Below are 18,924 nucleotides of genomic sequence, written 5' to 3'. Positions count from 1 at the left end.
CATTTGAGTCTGTCATAAACCTTCTCAGATCAATTTTAATGGCCATTCAATCCTCCTTTCCACTATTTTTCTTCATGGAGTGAATTACCTCATGAGCAATGATTATATTGTCTAGGGACAAAACTTGTTTGCCCCTTGGAAATCCACTGTGTGAGAAACGACTTGAGGCGATTAACGATGAGTTTCGTCACAATTTTATATAGAATCATGCAGAAACTAATTGGTCTGAACTCAGTAATGCGTTCCAGACCATCCACCTTAGATAAGAGGACTAAGATAGTGCTATTGAACTCAGTAATGCGATTGATATAAAACCGTGTAGAGACTAATCGATCTAAACGGCTTTAGGCGATTAACGATGATTATAATGACATTTTTTACACAACATAAATGGGGCTTTAAAATTTCAGTAATCTGATAAAAAAATTTAATAAAAAAGAGTATCAAACCGTGTAGAGATCATTCATAATGAATATCCCAAATCAAATACATTCTAAATCCATAGATTAGCAATAAATAATAGTGCAGGCATTGCAAACCACCAACTTCCCATTAATTGATGTAAGCCATTTGCTTTGTTGCTGCAAATAAGCTTTGAGGTAATGGTATAAACATACCGTTTGATTCCTGAAAACTAAAATCAAAACTTAGATTTAATCCATAATTATATAAGATCAATTTGTACAATGTAATTTTTTTTAGTTATATATATATATATATATGATTGTTAAATAAGTTGAAATAAATAATTGAGATTAACAGTAAAAAATAGAACAAATTAATTAAGAACAAATTAATTAAGAAAAAAATAATGAATTAATCTCAATCTATCTATTTTTATTCATCTATCTTAAATAAAATGATAGCAGATTCTTTTTTGTATTATGCGATTAAAGAAAAAACCTGGCTGAGCAGAAGGAGACAACATAATCAGTTCCGGCACAAGTGAAGATACTAGTGGGATCGTCATACGCGTAACTATAAGCAGTGGGACAAGCTTCCTTAAACTTCTTCGAGTAGAACGTAGGTTGACATGTCACAGGGTTTCCATACGTCACTCGGCAGCAATATTGATCCGTGTTGAACACGTCGCAGGCAGTCCGGCAACCGATAGTTTTCCCATTCCCGCCGCCCTTCACGGCCAGCTCGCCAGGACAGCTTTCCCGCGGGTCCGATTCGCAACCGTACGTTCTGCAGTTCCCTTGGCCGTGTATCGGTTTGATCGATATCGGGAGATTGAACCCGTCGAAGAGGCTGACGTCATAGTAATCGACGGCGGAAAGCGTGAACTCCACGAGCGATGCAGGTGTTTAGCTCGAGGCTTTGCATTTAAGGGAGTTGTTGCAGTCGGCGGTTTGGCAGGAACCGTTGCCGTTCTTGTCGAACTTGCAACCGATTCGACCCCATATACGACCAGTCCACCCAACCGGGGCTTGGAAAACAATGGATTGGCCGGATTTTAATTCGAAAGTTTTCGCCGGAGGTGATTCCGGGCCAGACTGTTTCCTTGCAGTAGTTGATTATGGTGAAGACTCTTGCACATTCATACATTTTGGGCCCTAAAAAAGCAAATAAAAAAGGAATTAATTGGAAACAGAAGATTGCATGAACCAAACTGAATCCGGGTCTTATACCTGACGAGAGCAATAGCAGTAGCAACAGTAGAGGTGAAAGCAAATGACTCATATCTTCTAGTTTATTATTATTATTTCTCTGAGAATGGGTTATGGAACTGAGTGATTTAAAGGGAAGAATACGTGAAGAGAGTTAAAATTCTAAGGCATTTGTAGCAAGTTTATTCAGATTCCAATTTCCATTTCTACCTTTTTCACTTTTTAATTCCACCATTTACCCCCAAAATCTGCCCGCTTTTCGTTTTCTTTATGTTTTCGGTATAAATAATTTTTTTAGTTTTATGTAATATATATTTTTCTTTACACAATTATATATATATAAAAATTAGTTTTTCATTCCATTACGCATATTTGAAATAAATATGTCTAGCACAAATTAAGAGATCTTATTATTTAAGAGTATGAGTATTAATTGTAAAATTGTTGAGAATCTTTAAATAAATACTATTTTGTATTTATCTTATATTTTTCAAATAAATAAATAATAAAATATTATTCTTCTTAAAAAATCTGAATTCAAATAACAATGTTTTCATAAGTTGTAATCATTTAGTCTATTTCAAAAAACAATATTTTGCACTTTATATTTTAAATAAATAAAATTATTTATATGTAAGATATGTGTAAAATAAAATAACTGGTTTAATATTATTTGAAATTAAAAATTCATTAAAATTTAAAGATTATATAGTGTTCTAAATATAATTATAATATATATAACTTGTCATATATTTTTAGTTGACAATTAAGTCTTTCTAATATTCATATTCAAAATTATCGTATTATAATAATTAATTATAATTATAAAGATAATTCATATATATAATTGTTAAATTATAAAGGTGATTTTATTTTAATTATTAAATTAAAATTTATCAATCAAATTTTTTAATTATATAAATAATATAATCGAATTATTATCTATTAATTGTTAAAAAATAATAATTAAATAAAATTATAAAATTATATATTTAATTTTAATTTTTATTACATGTATATTTTATTACTTTGATTTTAATTAATAATATATATATAATAATAATCAAATATATAATTATATTAATTTGGTTAACTTCAACGTTAATAATTTATTGTCAATTCAATAGATAAAATGGAGCCACCTCTATAGTTTAGAGTAATGGACACTAATTATAATTGTTCCTCTAAGTGAAATTGCAGTTTTATAAAGAAGGCGGAAAATCATTTCCATAGTTTCTTAACGACATAGTGGTTGTATGAATTTAAAATAAAAGGGTTTATATAGGTGTTAAAGTTGTATGTTTTACAGGCAATCAATTGATAATTGACATCCTTTTTTAAATACATCTTATAGAATTCTTAAATAAATTTAAAAAAAAAATCAGATACAGCAATGCGTGCTCAACAAATTTGCCGCAATTAGCCACCACAGCAAGAGCCGCAAGCAGGAAGGGAGCCTGAAAAACATAATTATTAGCTAACCCTATTCCCATATGTAATGGGTGAGAGGAGATAAGGTAGGCGGCCCCCAACACCAGGTTGAGAGCAGCTTCCGTGAAAGACCTCCGGCAGTCAAAATTATGAATTGCCTGAAAAACATAGCAGTGACAAATCAAAACTAAATTTACCATACAAAAAGGAAAGATGAACATTGTCTGGTGACAAACAACGGATAATAGGGAAGTTTTGCTGGCAATAAGTGCAAAGTGTCACAGCCCAAATTTTTAGGAAAAATTAGATATTAAATAAAAGATTAATTTGGGTAAATTTTAAGAGCTAGATTGTAAAAGGGTAAAGTTACCAGATCATTTTAGGAAGTTTTGAAAAAGTTCAGGGACTAAAATAGGTATTTGGCCATTTTATTACCCAGTAAAATATAATTACCAATTGGGTAAAACTCATTTCCCCCAAAATCCCAAATCCCTAATTTCTTTCCCCAAATTAAACGCCCTCCCGACGACCACTTTACTGGCCAATTACGCCGTCATTCGACCACCCAGCCCGAGCCACAACCACCAACTTGCTCACCGTCGAACAGTGATCAAAACCCAACCCCAATTTCATCGAGAAACAACGTCATTCGTCGTGGTTGAGCCGATGAAAAATCGACGAAAGCCACCTCGACCGCCGCATTTCTTCGCCAATTCCGATCGCGTCCGGTGTTGTTTTGCCTCATCGCTACCTCCATTGCACTCACCGGTGTCGCGCGATTAAAACCCGACTAGTTTTGTTCACCAGTGACACACCGTCGTCGATCACCGGCGTGGGTAAGTTACCAATCGGTTTTTGATAAATTAGATTGGATTATTGGTGTAATATTGGTTTGGTTTAGATGTATATCAGCTTAATTTTGAACCAGGAATGATCGGCCGGTGAAATGGGTCCTGGTCGCCGCCCACGCACCGTCTGCCTGACCCGTTGACTTGACCAAACAGTTGACTTTGGTGATCATTTACCGATCAGACCGTTGACTTTGACAGGTCTGACTGTTGACCGTTGATTTTGACCGATAAAGTCAAAATTTTTGAAAAGTCATATTTTAAGTTTTTCGATGTCCTAAAATCGATTTTGAAGTCCGTTTTACCAAATTCTAACTCGAAAGTCTCCAAATTGACCGTCAAACCCAAATATGCTTAAGAAATTAAATGTTTTAATTCCAGAAAAATTAAAGTAAGACTCAAGACTGATTAATTGTTTTTGTTTGAAGGTACTAGAGACTTAACTGATCGCTCGCTAGCTCGACCCAGCTCTTCTCGATCCGTTAGGCCAAGGGAGCCAATAGTCACTCGTATGAACTGTGAACTTTTTGAATACCCCGATTTAAAATATTACTTTGATATTAACTCTGATTGTTATGAATTAGGTTCGATCACTGTAGCAAAGCATGACGAGGTCGATGCTTAGTAGTTTTACTGTGTACCCTATTTTATGAGGCGTGTTCCCTATGTGATACTCGATGGTTTTATATGAGTTGATATTTCACTAAAATTTATTATTCAATGGATGATGGTTCATGAACTATGATGGAATGATGCATGATATTTGAATGATTATTTTCACTGGTCGGTATTATTTTACCGAATACGAATCATGGAAATCTTTGTTTGTTATGTGAACTATTTTATGGGGATATTATCTGGGTAGGCTAGAGTATGGAGTACAACCTTGATCAAGCTGGTCAATCTTTACGGACCTAAGGCAACTCTTGGGTAGGCTTTCAGGCCCCAAGATGTTCCCTTAGGTTGTCTCTTTATACCCAATAGGTATAAGGTTGCCCTATGGATGCAGTTCTGGGGAACTACATATGGTGTAAGGGATGAGGGTATACTATGTGATTTAATATCCTATGTTTTACCAGGATTTCCATGATACTTTCCTGGACTATTACTTAATGGATTTCATATTATGTTTTTATTGAACTATTGGGACACACTGAGCCCCTAGTTCACTTTTCAAATTATTTTCCCCCTTTTCAGATATTTGTTGATAGGCACCGATTCAGGTACTCGGAAGATCGACACATTATGGAAGAACTTTTTGTTGTAATGTTTCTATCTTCCAAATTGCTTTTAATTATGTGACATGGGCCTTTATTTTGACGTACTTATTTTATGATTATGATGTTTATGGATTTTGCTATTGTTACTTGGTTTACTGTACTTCAGGTTTATGACATGTTTTGTTTTATGTAATCGTGTTTAGTTTTATATTTATGAGTTAAACTTTTATCTTTATTTATTATACTTTTATAAATGTCAATTGTGATTTAGTTTTAAATTATCGAATAATGTTTTTGGAAAGAAAAAATGTTTTAAGAATTTTTAATGTAATTCACTACACTTAGTCGAAACGCATAGGCTGGGTCTAGGGGTTACATTTTATTGGTATCATAGCATTTTGTTTTTAAACATCAAACTGTAAATGGGTGCCACATAAAACTTTAAAATGTTTTGAAAACATTTTACAAAGTTTATGTAAGGTCATGTCACCTGTATTTTTTACAAGTTAAATGTGTCCATTACTCCAGTGCCAATCTAACCTTAAGTCTACCTATTGTAGAGAATTATAGATCCTTGTCGATGAGTACAGATGAGGTCGTCAGCCTAGCTGTGGGCGAGGTTGAGCTGCTAGATTTACTGACCCTATTGATTACACTGTTATAAACCTACCACCTGCTCCAGAGATAGATATGTCAACTCCTATCAGAGGAGCTCCGAATTCTAGTTCTGAACCTACGAGAGTGGTGTTTGATGAGACTATCGGCAGACAGTTTCTATAATTGATTCAGGATGTGGTTAAAGCTGCTGGTATCATCCCTGATGTTATGATTTCTTAGACTTTTATTGCTAATGGGGTCAGGACTTTTGGAGGTCTGATTGGAGGAGCTCTTACTGAAGCTAAAGATTGGCTCTATGATACGGAAATACATATGGATCAGTTGGGTTTGGACGCAATCCAGCTGATCGTTTGACTTGTGAGTTCTTCAAAGAGTGCTTTAGGAAGCATTTTCTGGGAGAGCGTTATCTGGTTGAGAGCTGACAGCAGTTCCAAGAATTAGTGCAGGGTGATATGTCAGTCTCCGAGTACAAGATGGAATTCTTGAAACTGTTAAAATATGGTATTAATATGGCTCCCACTGATAGAGATAGATGCCACAAGTTTGCTCTTGGACTCAAATATGAGTTGCGTAGGCATATTGTGACCCATCAAGATGATATATTTGATGCGCTGGTGAGCAGAGCGAAAGATGCTGAGGAGGTGGAGGCCTTAGTTCCTGATAGAGATTGTGTTGATCAAGAGCGACCAAAGAAGTCTTCCGGCCCTACTGAGTCTTCTGCAAAGTTAGGAAAGAGGACTCGTACTTCAGTACCTCAGAAGAGCAATACCCGTTCCAGGCCTACAGTATCTCCATCCCCAGCTGTTAGTCGAGATGGTTCTTCAGGGTTGCCTTAGGTGCCCCTTTGTGATTATTGTGGTAATCGACACGGAGGAGAGTATCGTAGGAAGATGGGTGTCTGCTACCATTGTGGATCCAGTGGTCATTCCCGGAGGGAATGTCTACAGCTAGCTTCATCTTAGTGGACAGCTACCCAGACTCCTACACGTTAACAGACATCAGTTCAGACCCCAGCCAGAGGTTGTAGTTGGGGAAAGCCTTCCGGATCAGCATCCAGGGCAGATAGTAGAGCCTGACCCCAGTAGAGCCGAGAGCCCGTAGTTTCCGAGGCTATACAACCAGCTCTAGTGTATGCTACCAGATGTTAGGATGACAGGGATAAGCCAGAGGTTATTGCAGGTACATTTACCATTTATTTTGTTCCATATTTTGGATTACTAGACAATGGCTCCACCCACTCCTATGTATCGAGTTCAACATCTCGAAACCTTTAGATTTTGATTGAGGACACCGATAATACTGTTACAATTATGACTCCATTAGGACAGTTAGTGGTGGTGAATAAGGTATTTCATCGTTGTCATCTGGAGGTTCAGGGTGAAATTTTTCTTGCCGACCTTATAGATCTTCCTTTAAAGGAGTTCGATTTAATTCTAGGGATGGATTGGTTGAATAAACATAAGGTCAATTTGGATTGTGAGTACAAGAGAGCTACTCTGAAGACTTCTAATGGTCGGACTGTTGTATTAATTGGTGAACGTCGCGACTATCTCTATGGTTACTGATCGAATGGTCCGGAAGGGATAAGAGACTTTCATTGCTTGTATTTTGAACACTAAAGGTTTATTGTCCAAGATTGAGGAGTTTCATATAGTTAGCGAGTTTCCCGATATCTTTTCAGAGTATTTGCCAGGGTTACCTCCTGATAAAGTGGTAGAGTTCGAGATTGAGACTTATCTCGGATCTGCACCTGTTTCCATGGCACCCTATCATAGGGCTCCAAAGAAACTTAAGGAGTTGAAGGTGCAGTTGCAAGAATTACTCGATCGAGGTTTTATCAGATATATTACCTCACCCTGGGAGCTCCAGTTTTGTTTGTGAAAAAAAGGATGGATCGCTGAGGCTATGCATTGATTACCAGAAATTGAACAAGTTGACATTTAAGAAAAAGTACCCACTACCCAAGATTGATGACTTATTCGATCAATTGTGAGGAGCTATGGTATTTTCTAAGATTGATCTTCGCTCGGGTTACTATCAGTTAAAAGTTAAAGGTTCAGATGTTGTGAAGACTACCATTCGCACTAGATATGGGCATTATGAGTTCTTGGTGATGCCTTTTGGTCTGAAGAATGCTCCCGCAGCTTTTATGGACCTAATAAATTTTGTGTTTCGACCATATTTGGATTAGTTTGTAGTAGTATTCATTGATGATATTTTGGTCTATTCCCAGACTGAGGTAGAGCATGATGAGCATTTGAAGATTGTTTTACAGACTCTGAGAGAGCATCGCTTGTATGTTAATCTGAGCAAGTGTGAATTTTGGCTTCGGGAGATATCATTCCTTGGGCATATTATTTCTAATAGGGGTATTCAGGTCGATCTGAGCAAGATTGAGGCTATTCTGAGTTGGAAGTGACCCAATAATGTCTTTGAAATTCTTAGTTTCTTGGGTTTAGCAGGATATTATCGACGCTTTGTCAAGGGTTTCTCTATCATTGCTACTCCTTTGACGAAGTTATTGAGAAAGAATGTCCTATTAGAATGGGGCAAAGCACAATAGGAGAGTTTTGAGAAATTAAAGACGGTTTTGACTCAAGCTCCAATGTTAAATCAACCTGAGCCTAGGAAGGGTTTTACAGTGTATAGTGACGCTTCACACTCCAAACTTGGCTATGTTCTGATGCAAGAGGGTAAGCTAGTAGCTTATGCATCCCGTCAGCTTCACCCGCATGAGTGTAATTAACCGACCCATGATTTGGAATTAGCAGTAGTGATCTTTGCTTTAAAGATCTGGAGACACTATCTCTATGGAGAGAGGCGTTACATTTTTACGGATCATAAGAGCTTAAAGTATCTTCTGACCCAGAAGGAGCTTAAACTAAGGCAGCGTCGTTGGTTAGAGCTTCTGAAAGATTATGATTGTGTGATTGATTATCACCCGAGTAAAGCTAACATCGTTGTAGATGGTTTGAGTCAGAATGTGATAGTTGATTTGAGGTCCTTAATGGTCATGAAGAATTTATTTGATATGACACTATGTTAGCAGAATTACAGGTTAAGCCGACCTTGGCTGAAGAGATCAAGGTTAAGCAATCTCTTGATAGCTCCTTACTTCCAATCTTTGAGCAAGTGGAGTAGGGGACGACCTCAAATTATACTTTTAACCAGGATGAAGTGTTATGCTTCAAAAGTCGATATTGTGTGCCTGAAGATGCAGAATTGAGACAAACTATTCTTAGTGAGTCTCACAGTAGTCCTTATGTTATGCACCCCAGTGAAGATAAGATGTATCAGAATCTGAGAGAGAGGTATCATTAGATCGGTATGAAGAAGGACATCTCTGACTTTGTGGCTAGATGTTTGACTTGTCAGCAAGTTAAGGCCAAGCACCAGCATCCATCGGATTTTTACAACCTATCAAGATTCCAGAGTGGAAATGAGAGTGTATTACTATGGATTTCGTTACTGGGTTACCTTTGACCCCTTCAAAAAGGATTCGGTATGGGTGATAGTTGATAGGCTTACAAAGTCGGCTCACTTCATTCCTGTGCGGGTAAATTATACGTTGGACAAGCTAGCTAGATTGTATATTTCAGAGATCGTCATATTGTATGGTGTCTCGTTATCTATCATTTTTTATCGAGATACAAGATTCACTTCGAGATTCTGGACGACACTACATATGGCTCTAGGTACGAGATTGGATTTTAGTACAACTTTCCATCCACAGTCTGATGGTCAATCTGAGCGAGTGATTCTAGTTCTGGAGGATATGTTGCAGGGCTGCTTGATTGATTTTAATGGTAGTTGGGAGAACTTTTTGCCTTTGGCTAAGTTTGCTTACAATAATAGCTACCAGGCTAGCATTCGTATGGCACCGTACGAAGCACTCTATGGGCGTAGATGTTGCAGCCCGATCTGTTGTGTTGAGTTACGTGATCGAAAGACTTTGGGACCTGAGTTAGTGTATGAGACGGAGGACACATTCAGATTGATATATGACCGCCTGAAGGAAGCATTTGACAGACAGAAGTCTTATGCTGATCAGAGGAGGAAAGATATCCAATTTGAGGTTGGAGATCAGGTCTTTTTAAAAGTATCCCCTGGAAGAAAGTACTACGATTCGAGAGCAAGGGTAAATTGAGTCCAAGATTTATTGGACCATTTTGTATCTTGAAGAGAGTAGGACCTGTTGCATACCAGCTCGACTTGCCTCCCCAGCTGAGTCATATTCATGATGTCTTTCATGTGTCGATGTTAAGGCTCTATCACCTGGACCGAAGCCACATCATTCAGTTAGAGGATATTGAGTTGAGACCAGATCTATCATATGATGAGGAGCCTGTTCAGATCTTGAATTGAGATGAGACGGTGCTAAGGAACAAGCGTATTCCCATGGTAAAGGTCCAGTGGAATAACAGAGGTCCTGCAGATGCCACCTGGGAGACAGAAGAATCCATATACACTTAGTTTATGTATCTGTTTACGCTAGTAAATTTCGAGGATGAAATTTCTTTTAGAGGGGGAGAATTGTCACAACCCAAATTTTTAGGAAAAATTAGAAATTAAATAAAAGATTAATTTGGGTAAATTTTAGGGGCTAGATTGTAAAAAGGTAAAGTTACCAGACCATTTTAGAAGTTTCAAAAAGTTTAGGCACTAAACAAGTATTTGGCATTTTTATTACCCAGTAAAATATAATTACCGATTGGGTAAAACCATTTCCCCTAAAATCCCAAATCCCTAATTTTTTCCCTAAATTAAACGCCCTCCCGACGGTCACTTTATCGGTCAATTATGCCGCCGTCCAGCCACCCCACCCCAGCCCGAGCCACGACCACCAACTTGCTCGCCGTCGAACGATGATAAAAACCCAATCCCAATTTCATCGAGAAACGACACCGTTCGCCGTGGTTAAGCCGGTGAAAAATCAACGAAAATCCCCTCGATCACCACCTTTTTCGTCGATTCCGGCCACATCCGGTGTTGTTTCTCTTCAACGCCGCCTCCATTGCACTCACTGGTGTCGTGCGATCAAAACCCGACCGGTTTTGTTCACTGGTGACATGCCATCGCAGATCGCCGGTGTGGGTAAGTTACAAATCGGTTTTTGGTAAATTAGATTGGTTTCTTGATGTAATATTGGTTTGGTTTAGATGTATTTGAGCTTAATTTTGAACCGGGAATGATAGGCCGATGAAATTGGTCCGGACGCCATCGCGCACGCGCCGACAGTGCTTATGGGGGTCTCCGGCCGGTCCAGGAAAATTTTGGAAATCGATTCAGGCAGAACCGACCCGTTTGCCCGACTCGTAGACTTACTTGACTCGTTGACTTAACCAAACCATTGACTTTGGTCAGAGTTAACTGTTGACCGATCAGATCGTTGACCATTGACTTTGAAAAAAATAGTCACAATTTTTTAAAAGCCCTATTTTATATTTTTCGACGTTCTGAACCCGATTTTGAAGTTCATTTTTCTAAATTCTAACCCGAAAGCCTCCAAATTGACCATCAAACCCAAATATGCTTAAGTAATTAAATGTTTTAATTTTGAAAAAATTAAAGTAAGACTTGGGACTGATTAATTGTTATTGTTTGAAGGTATTAAAGACTTATACGATCGCTCGCCAGCTCGACCCAACTCTTCTTGATCCGTTAGGCCACGGGAGCCGATAGTCACTTGTGTGAACTGTGACCTTTTTAATACCCCGATTTAAAATATTACTTCGATATTAACTCTGATTGTTATGAATTAGGTTCGAGCACTATAGCAGAGCGTGACGAGGCCGGTGCTCAGTAGTTTTACTGTGTACCCTATTTTACGATGTGTGTTCCCTATGTCCTACTCGATGGTTTTATCTAATTTGATATATATATATATATATATATTTCACTGAAATTTATGATTCAATGGATGATGGTTCATGCTAAATGATGGAATGATGCGTGATATTTGAATGATTGTTTTCATTGGAAGATATTATTTCACCGAATACGGATCATGGAAATCGTTGCTTGTTATGTGAATTATTTTATGGGGATATTATATGGGTAGGCTATAGTATGGAGGTACAACCCTAATCAAGCTGGTAAATCCTTACGGACCTAAGGCGAATATTGGGTAGGCTTTCAGGCCATAAGATGTCCCCTTAGGTTGGCTCCTTATACCCAATAGGTATAAGGTTACCCTATGGACGCAGTTCTGGGGAACTATATATGGTGTAAGGGAGGAGGGTATACTATGTGATTTAATATCTTATATTTTACCAGGATTTCCATGATACTTTACTGGACTATTACTTGATGGTTTTTCATATTATGTTTTTATTTCAATATTGGGACACACTGAGCCCTAGCTCACTTTTCAAACTGTTTTCCCCCTTTCAGATATTTGTGGATAGACACCGATTCAGGCACTCGGAAGATCAACACATTATAGAAGAACTTTTTGTTGTAATGTTTCTATCTTCAGAACTGCTTTTAATTATGTGACATGGGCCTTTATTTTGACGTACTTATTTTATGATGATGATGTTTATGGATTTTGCTAATGATACTTGGTTTACTGTACTTCAGGTTTATGACATGTTTTGTTTTATTTAATCGTTTTTAGTTTTATATTTACGAGTTAAACTTTTATCTTTATTTATTATACTTTTATAAATTTCAATTGTGATTTGGTTTTAAATTATCGAATAATGGTTTTTTGAAAGTAAAAAAATGTTTTAAATTTTTTAATGTAATTCACTAGACTTGGTCGAAACGCATAGGTTGGGTCTAGGGCGTTACATTTTATACTGTGATCTAAGCTACACACTAACATAACTCGACACACTAAAGTGATGTCATCCCCTCACTAGCGGCTATCTCACTTGTAATTTATCTAAAACGTTATGCAAATGATTATTAGTCTGATACTTTCTTAGTTTATTAAACTGTTCTATATTACTTGTGATGTGCACGAGAAGTTCTAGTTGTCTGGTGTGATAACACTAGTATTGTGGCTCTTGGTGAAAATCTAGTGTATCATGTTCACACTAAGCATGTCATATATATGTTCATTTAGTTCGAGAGAAAAAATTACAACTGATTAGTTTCAAGTCCGTTATGTGCCTGCTAAGCATTAGCGATGGATTGATCAAACTATTGATTAAGGTTGCGTTTGAGATATTTCGAGACAAGGTGTGTGTTCATACTCGTTAAGTAAAGGAAAAAGTAATAGGTTAGCTGATGTTGTGGCCCTAAGGTGGTTGTTTGTTAGATGGGTAGCTATTTTGTTAGCCAAGTTTGTTACGTTAATTGCTCTTGTACACGTGCTACAAATATAGCATAGTGTATTCTAAGTTCATCAATGAGAATTACAATATTGTTCCTATATCTTTTCTTGCAAATTTCATCAAATGAAAAATAAAAATGAATTTAAATCAAATATTATATATTTATTATAAAAATATTTTTTGATTTAATTTAATTTATTTATAATTTTTTATGTACATAAGTAAAAAAATTGATATTTATTTTATTAAAATAATTAATTATTAATTTGGAGTTAAATTTATAAATAACTTAAAATGAAAGTTATTTTTAGAAATACAATTTTAAGAATGATATTTATAAAACAAATATTTTTTTCGTATTATTATTATTATTCTTATACTATGTTCTATTCATGATGATTTTATCAAAAAATTACCCTGACAGTAAATAATTACCTGTCAGACATCAGTCAGACATCATTTCGTCAAATTTTATCGATCTAGCACCCTTTCTGACGTGGATCGTCATCAGCGCCTTTCTGGGGTATCTGACACACGCCAGTAAGGCGCGTATAACCATCCGCGCCTTTCATTATTGGTTATGAATATCTCGGCCTTTAAACTCTCCCTGCTATAAATACACCCTTCAACAGTAAACATCTCCACATCAATTCTTTCTATATTTGTTTCACCAATTCCTTCGATTTTTTGTTGCAATGTAATTTTTTATTATATTATATTTATTTTATATATGATTATTTGAAGAAAAAAATATTGTACTAATTATTTTTATTATTTTTTACAGTTGTAAATTGGAAAGTGAGATCATACGTCGAGACATTTTTGCCGATACGGTAACAATATAAAATTATATTATTTAAATTATTGTGAAACTTTTTTACTTTTTTTATTAGGTTATATTTTAATTCATATATTATTTATTTAATTAGCCATATTTCAGCTATTGTTTTTGTAGATATAAGACTCAATCTTTCAAACTCTCAGAATGACACATATTTCAACTATTGTTTACTATAATGGAGAAATTCAGGAAGATGAAACCGACGTCGTGTTCGCATCAAATCATTCTGTCAAAATATCCTTAAAGAGAAACATAACTCTTGAGGAGATGATAACGAAGATTTCAAGGAATGTTCATGTTGAAAGTACTAGAAGACTGTCATCACTTCAGTACAAATTTCCAACTGTAATATTTCCGTTAACTTATACAGCGTTTGAACTATCCAACAATGACAATGTTGATATGATGGTTGATTCTCAAAATCATTATTCAGACGCCGATACAGAGATGTATGCGAAATTTGTTAAAGTGTGTAATGATTTTCATACAAGCTGATCAAGTTGACAACCCAACTCAAGTAATATGTAATGATTTTAACTCGTTAATGGGAAATACACATCATGGTGCCATCCCATCAAGTTCAATGGGGATACATTCATCAGCAACTTCTTACGATCTGTACTGAGGTGGCTCCACAAACAATTCGTATGGCAACATTGAGTCCAGTTCAAGGGGAAGGCATTCATCTGCCAAATTCTTTGACCTGAATATGGAGATGTCCCTAACACAACAATCTGTGAAGTACCCATTTGACACGATGCCTTCAAGCTCTAGGGGGAGGCATTCAACTGCGATCTTTTTCAACCTCAATGTTGAGATGCCTTCATGTTCAAGGGGAAGACATGCAACTACCAGCTTGTTTGACCTAAATGTCGATAGCGTGGAGGAACCCTCATCTCCACCAGAAGAACCTCTTCGTGAGCCAGGTACTAATGGTGCTGAGACTAGACTATTCGTTCAGCCAAAATCACCGCAGTTCAACATATACTCCGATGATGATGATGTAGATAAAGTTCTCACAAATACGGTACACACTAAACCTCCAACACATATGTATGAAGATGACTATGGTGCAATGTATGGGCCAGAATTTGCGGATATGCCTAATGTCGGTGACTATGGATTTAACTCATCAGTTAATAATGGTGAATTATATAAAGGAATAGAGTTTTCATACAAAGAATAAGCGATGATAGCAATTAAGAATTATAATATTTGTAATTTTGTTTAGTCTAGAGTCAACGCTCTACCACCGAAAAGTATGTCTACCACTAAAACGTATGTATACCACTGTTTCCAATGTGATAACAGATGCAATTGGATAGTTCGCGTATCGAAGAGGAAGAGGAAAAACAATATAGGGGAACTAATGATATACAATATTCCTCACATATGTTTTACTGGAGGGATCAACCAGGATCATCCCAACTTGGACTCCGACATTATATGCCAAGTCATCATGCCCATGGTAAAAGGAAACTCTCATATAACTATTGATGTGGTAATTTCAGCTATACAATCGCATTATGGGTATAATGTCTCATACAGGAAAGTATCGAAGGCAAAATAGAATGCCATTAAAAAACTTCACAGCGAATGGGATGCATCTTACAACGAACTAACAAGTTGATTTAGGGTGGTGCATAGATTGAATCCTGGGACAATTATCGACTTCAAAACTTTCTATGCATACCACAATGATCGAGTGCTTCGCAATCGATGCCAATTCTACCAGCTTTTTTAGACTTACCCACAGTGCATTAATGTTGTGAAATACTGCAAGCTCGTGGTCCAAATCAACGGGACATTCTTGTATGGAAAATACAAGAAAGTTTTACTATTGAAAGTTGTCCAAGATGGTAATCGCAACATACTTCCAGTTGCTTTTGCCCTTTTTGAAGGAGAAGATACATATTCTTGGGCTTTTATCCTTATAAACTTACACTTACATGTTATCACGAGGTAAAAATCCTTGTCATTTCAGATCGCGGAGTTGGAATCAAAACAACAATGGATTCTTTGGGTCCAATGTGGCAACCACCATATGTCCAACATCGATATTGTATCCAACACATTGTAGCAAACTATCATGGAATGTTCAAGAAGAATGATGAGCACCAATTACTTGTGCGCATGAGTATGTCAAAATTTTTTATTTCTCAATTTTCATTTTTTTTATGGAAACAAAGTTAGTAAGTTCTATATTTAATGCTCAGGTTATGAATTACTACCTCAAACATTTGAGTCCATGCTTCAAGAGTTGCGAGGAAACAACGAGGAAGGATACGATTACATCAACCTCATTAATTAAGAAATATGGACAAATGCATATGATGGTGGATATCGATATGGACACATGACGACCAACTTGCTTGAGGCTATTAATTCGACCTTAAAGGGGGCACGTCATTTACCAGTAACGAGTTTGGTAAAAACGATATATTTTCGTTTGGGAGCACTTTTCGCCAAGCTCGGGGGACAATATCAAACTTGGATGGAAAATGGTCATGTCTATCACCCTAGATTAGTTACAGAACAAAAAAGAATTGTTGCATCAAATGGAATGTCTGTAACAAGCTTCTCTAGAACCCATGAATTATTTTGTGTCACAGAGATCCCGCAACCTTTTCAAGGGATTCAAGCTAACTTGTTCAGAGTTGATCTACGAGACAAATGATGCGACTGTGGGGTTTTTTCAAGCTCTGATGTATCCATGCTCTCATGTCATAGCAGCTTCCTCACATACCCATCAAGACTGTAACCATTTTGTGGATCTCGTATACCTACTTTCAAAAGTGTTTAAGATATATGAATTTGAGTTCCCCCATAGGTAATGAGAAAGACACTAAAGAGGTTCAGAATTGGCTTCTGATTGTACCAGATCTGTCCTTATTGAGGGAGCCCGTTCTTCCAAAATCCACCCAAATTCATTGTGATATGGATATTCGAGAAACGTCTAGAGAAAACAAAAGATGTGCGCATTGTAGAAACCTATTACACACTAGGAAAAAATGTCCATATCTTTTTTCATCAAATAACCTTTGATGTTATGCTTGATGTAGTTATTGTTTATGAAATCTAAGTTTCTGTAATTTAATTTTCATTTACTTTTAGTTAATGTCATTTGAACATCACCGATTAATTAAACAAGAAAATGATACAAAAAAATTAAAAAGCACCTTAAGTTGGACTGTCAAATAACCAGCATATGAACCTTAAGTTGGATATACAAACATGAAACTATAATATACGCCAGTAGGGTTCATATAACTCTACGGTGATGACGACATATGGTATGGAAATGGTGGCGTCTGACTTGGCTGTACTAGCATATGAAATGGTTGCAGTGCCATATCATATGGTCGTGGTACCACCTGAAATGGCTGCGGAATGTACAGCGGTGTAGACGGTGGCTGTTGTGAATGTTCTGGTGTTGTAGCTGAGGACGAGCCAGAAGTGCCTGCTCTCCATCCATGAGTCAGGGGACGATGATGTTGTGACAGTGGACGTCTTTGTCGACGTCGATGAATGCTCCCGTCTCGTGCTTCCTCGGAAAGTAATAACGGTTTCTCGTTCTTGTTGAACTACTCATAATAACTATCTGCAACTGTTAAATGGTCCACAAAAATGGGTTTTGTACCGGGAATGTGCCCATGTCGATCCTCTCATATCATTACCCATTCATAGTGCTTCAACAGCTAGTCGACTTCTTTTTTGCCGCGTCGATCGATGATATGCAAATCGTTGAGATTTTTAGGTGCTTTCAAAATAGATTGTACAAAACCAAATTGCCGGAGCATACAATCAGTGGGATGCCACTCGACAATCGCATAACATATCAGAGGGACCACAATCATCCATACATCTAATAAGCCTCTTAAGTCGTGTGGGATGCAAATCCTTATCTCTTTAGTACAATAAGGAGCCCATTCAAACTTAAAAAAATATACAATTCTTATCAAAATAATAATCTAATTATATAACGATAATTAAAAGTACATTTTGTTATTTAAATAGATACCTCTGTGCCAGCATTCTGATCAATGAGTAACCTAATTTCTTCTAATTCATCAGGTAAATCCCGATGATCTTTCCTTGCAGTTGACCACATATTCAATGAAATAATTTTTATTATATACTAAATAAAATTATTAATATACGAAATCAGTATTTTAATTACCTCAATAATAGCGAGACGACCAACGGGTTTTTACCATCAGACATAAAAAGGGCAAGCGATACCACGCCCAAGACTGGAGTAGAAGAAGACATCCGCCAATAGCATTTTTTCTATAGTCAATAGCTCGACACATTCCTTATAGAGAAATGCCAAAACTGTCGAGCCTCAACTCAACGTGCCAGTCTGATGAAAATCGGCGAGGTGATGCAACACATACAGTGAACTTGGTTGTGCGATTTGTCCGGCATAAGGAGCCCTCCTATGAGCTGTAGTATGCAAGCTCGCACATACATTTTAACCTGCTCCTCTGAGGCGTCACGACTCAAATACTTGAAAGTTGCATCCAACCAATTTAACGGAATTCTACCACCTTTGAAATTAGGCGGGACACCCCCAAGATACTCCTCGCACAATGAATGTCAGTCACCTTGCGCCACTCCAAAAAGCACATCTCCATATATCGGAAGCCCTAAATGCATGAAAACATCCTCCAACATAATTGTGCACTCTCCGCACCGAAGATGAAATGTGTGTGTCTCTTATCTCCACCGCTTGACCAATGCAAAAATCATGTTGGATTCTAGGTTACAATGCCCTTCGTATCTTGCTACGTAACCGAATCCAGCCTCGACTAAATACGTCCATACACGGGTTGATATCTCTAACATAAGATTACGAATAAAGGGATCTAATGTACGGTCACTCTCCTAATTTAATAAATATTATAGAAATTAAAATATAAAATAATACTAAACAAATTAAATAAATAAAATATTAACAATAATTAAAATTAAAATAGGATTTAAAATTGTTACCGTATCATCAAAATGACTTGAGATATAATGTTTATCTAAACGTAGCAGACCGCCTTCCATTTTATAACTACAAAA

General features: G+C 36.7%; 1 long non-coding RNA gene and 1 pseudogene across 1 annotated transcript; both read right to left on the bottom strand.

The window, feature by feature from the left end:
• Positions 1–493: 493 nt before the first annotated feature.
• Positions 494–1,707, bottom strand: LOC120215550 (annotated as a pseudogene).
• A 1,167-nt stretch (positions 1,708–2,874) lies between these two features.
• Positions 2,875–16,095, bottom strand: LOC120215531. The gene is made up of 4 exons (XR_005524968.1): positions 16,086–16,095; positions 13,685–13,690; positions 12,535–12,540; positions 2,875–3,070 (listed from the first exon to the last, which is right to left on the bottom strand). It is a non-coding gene; the product is annotated as an uncharacterized LOC120215531 (long non-coding RNA).
• Between the last annotated feature and the right edge of the window lie 2,829 nt (positions 16,096–18,924).

The sequence above is a fragment of the Hibiscus syriacus genome, unplaced genomic scaffold, assembly GCF_006381635.1.
Source record: "Hibiscus syriacus cultivar Baekdansim isolate YM2019G1 unplaced genomic scaffold, ASM638163v2 tig00110123_pilon, whole genome shotgun sequence".
NCBI lineage: Eukaryota > Viridiplantae > Streptophyta > Magnoliopsida > Malvales > Malvaceae > Hibiscus > Hibiscus syriacus.
The sequence above is the reverse complement of the archived record's forward strand: the minus strand, read 5'-3'. Positions and strand labels throughout refer to the sequence as shown.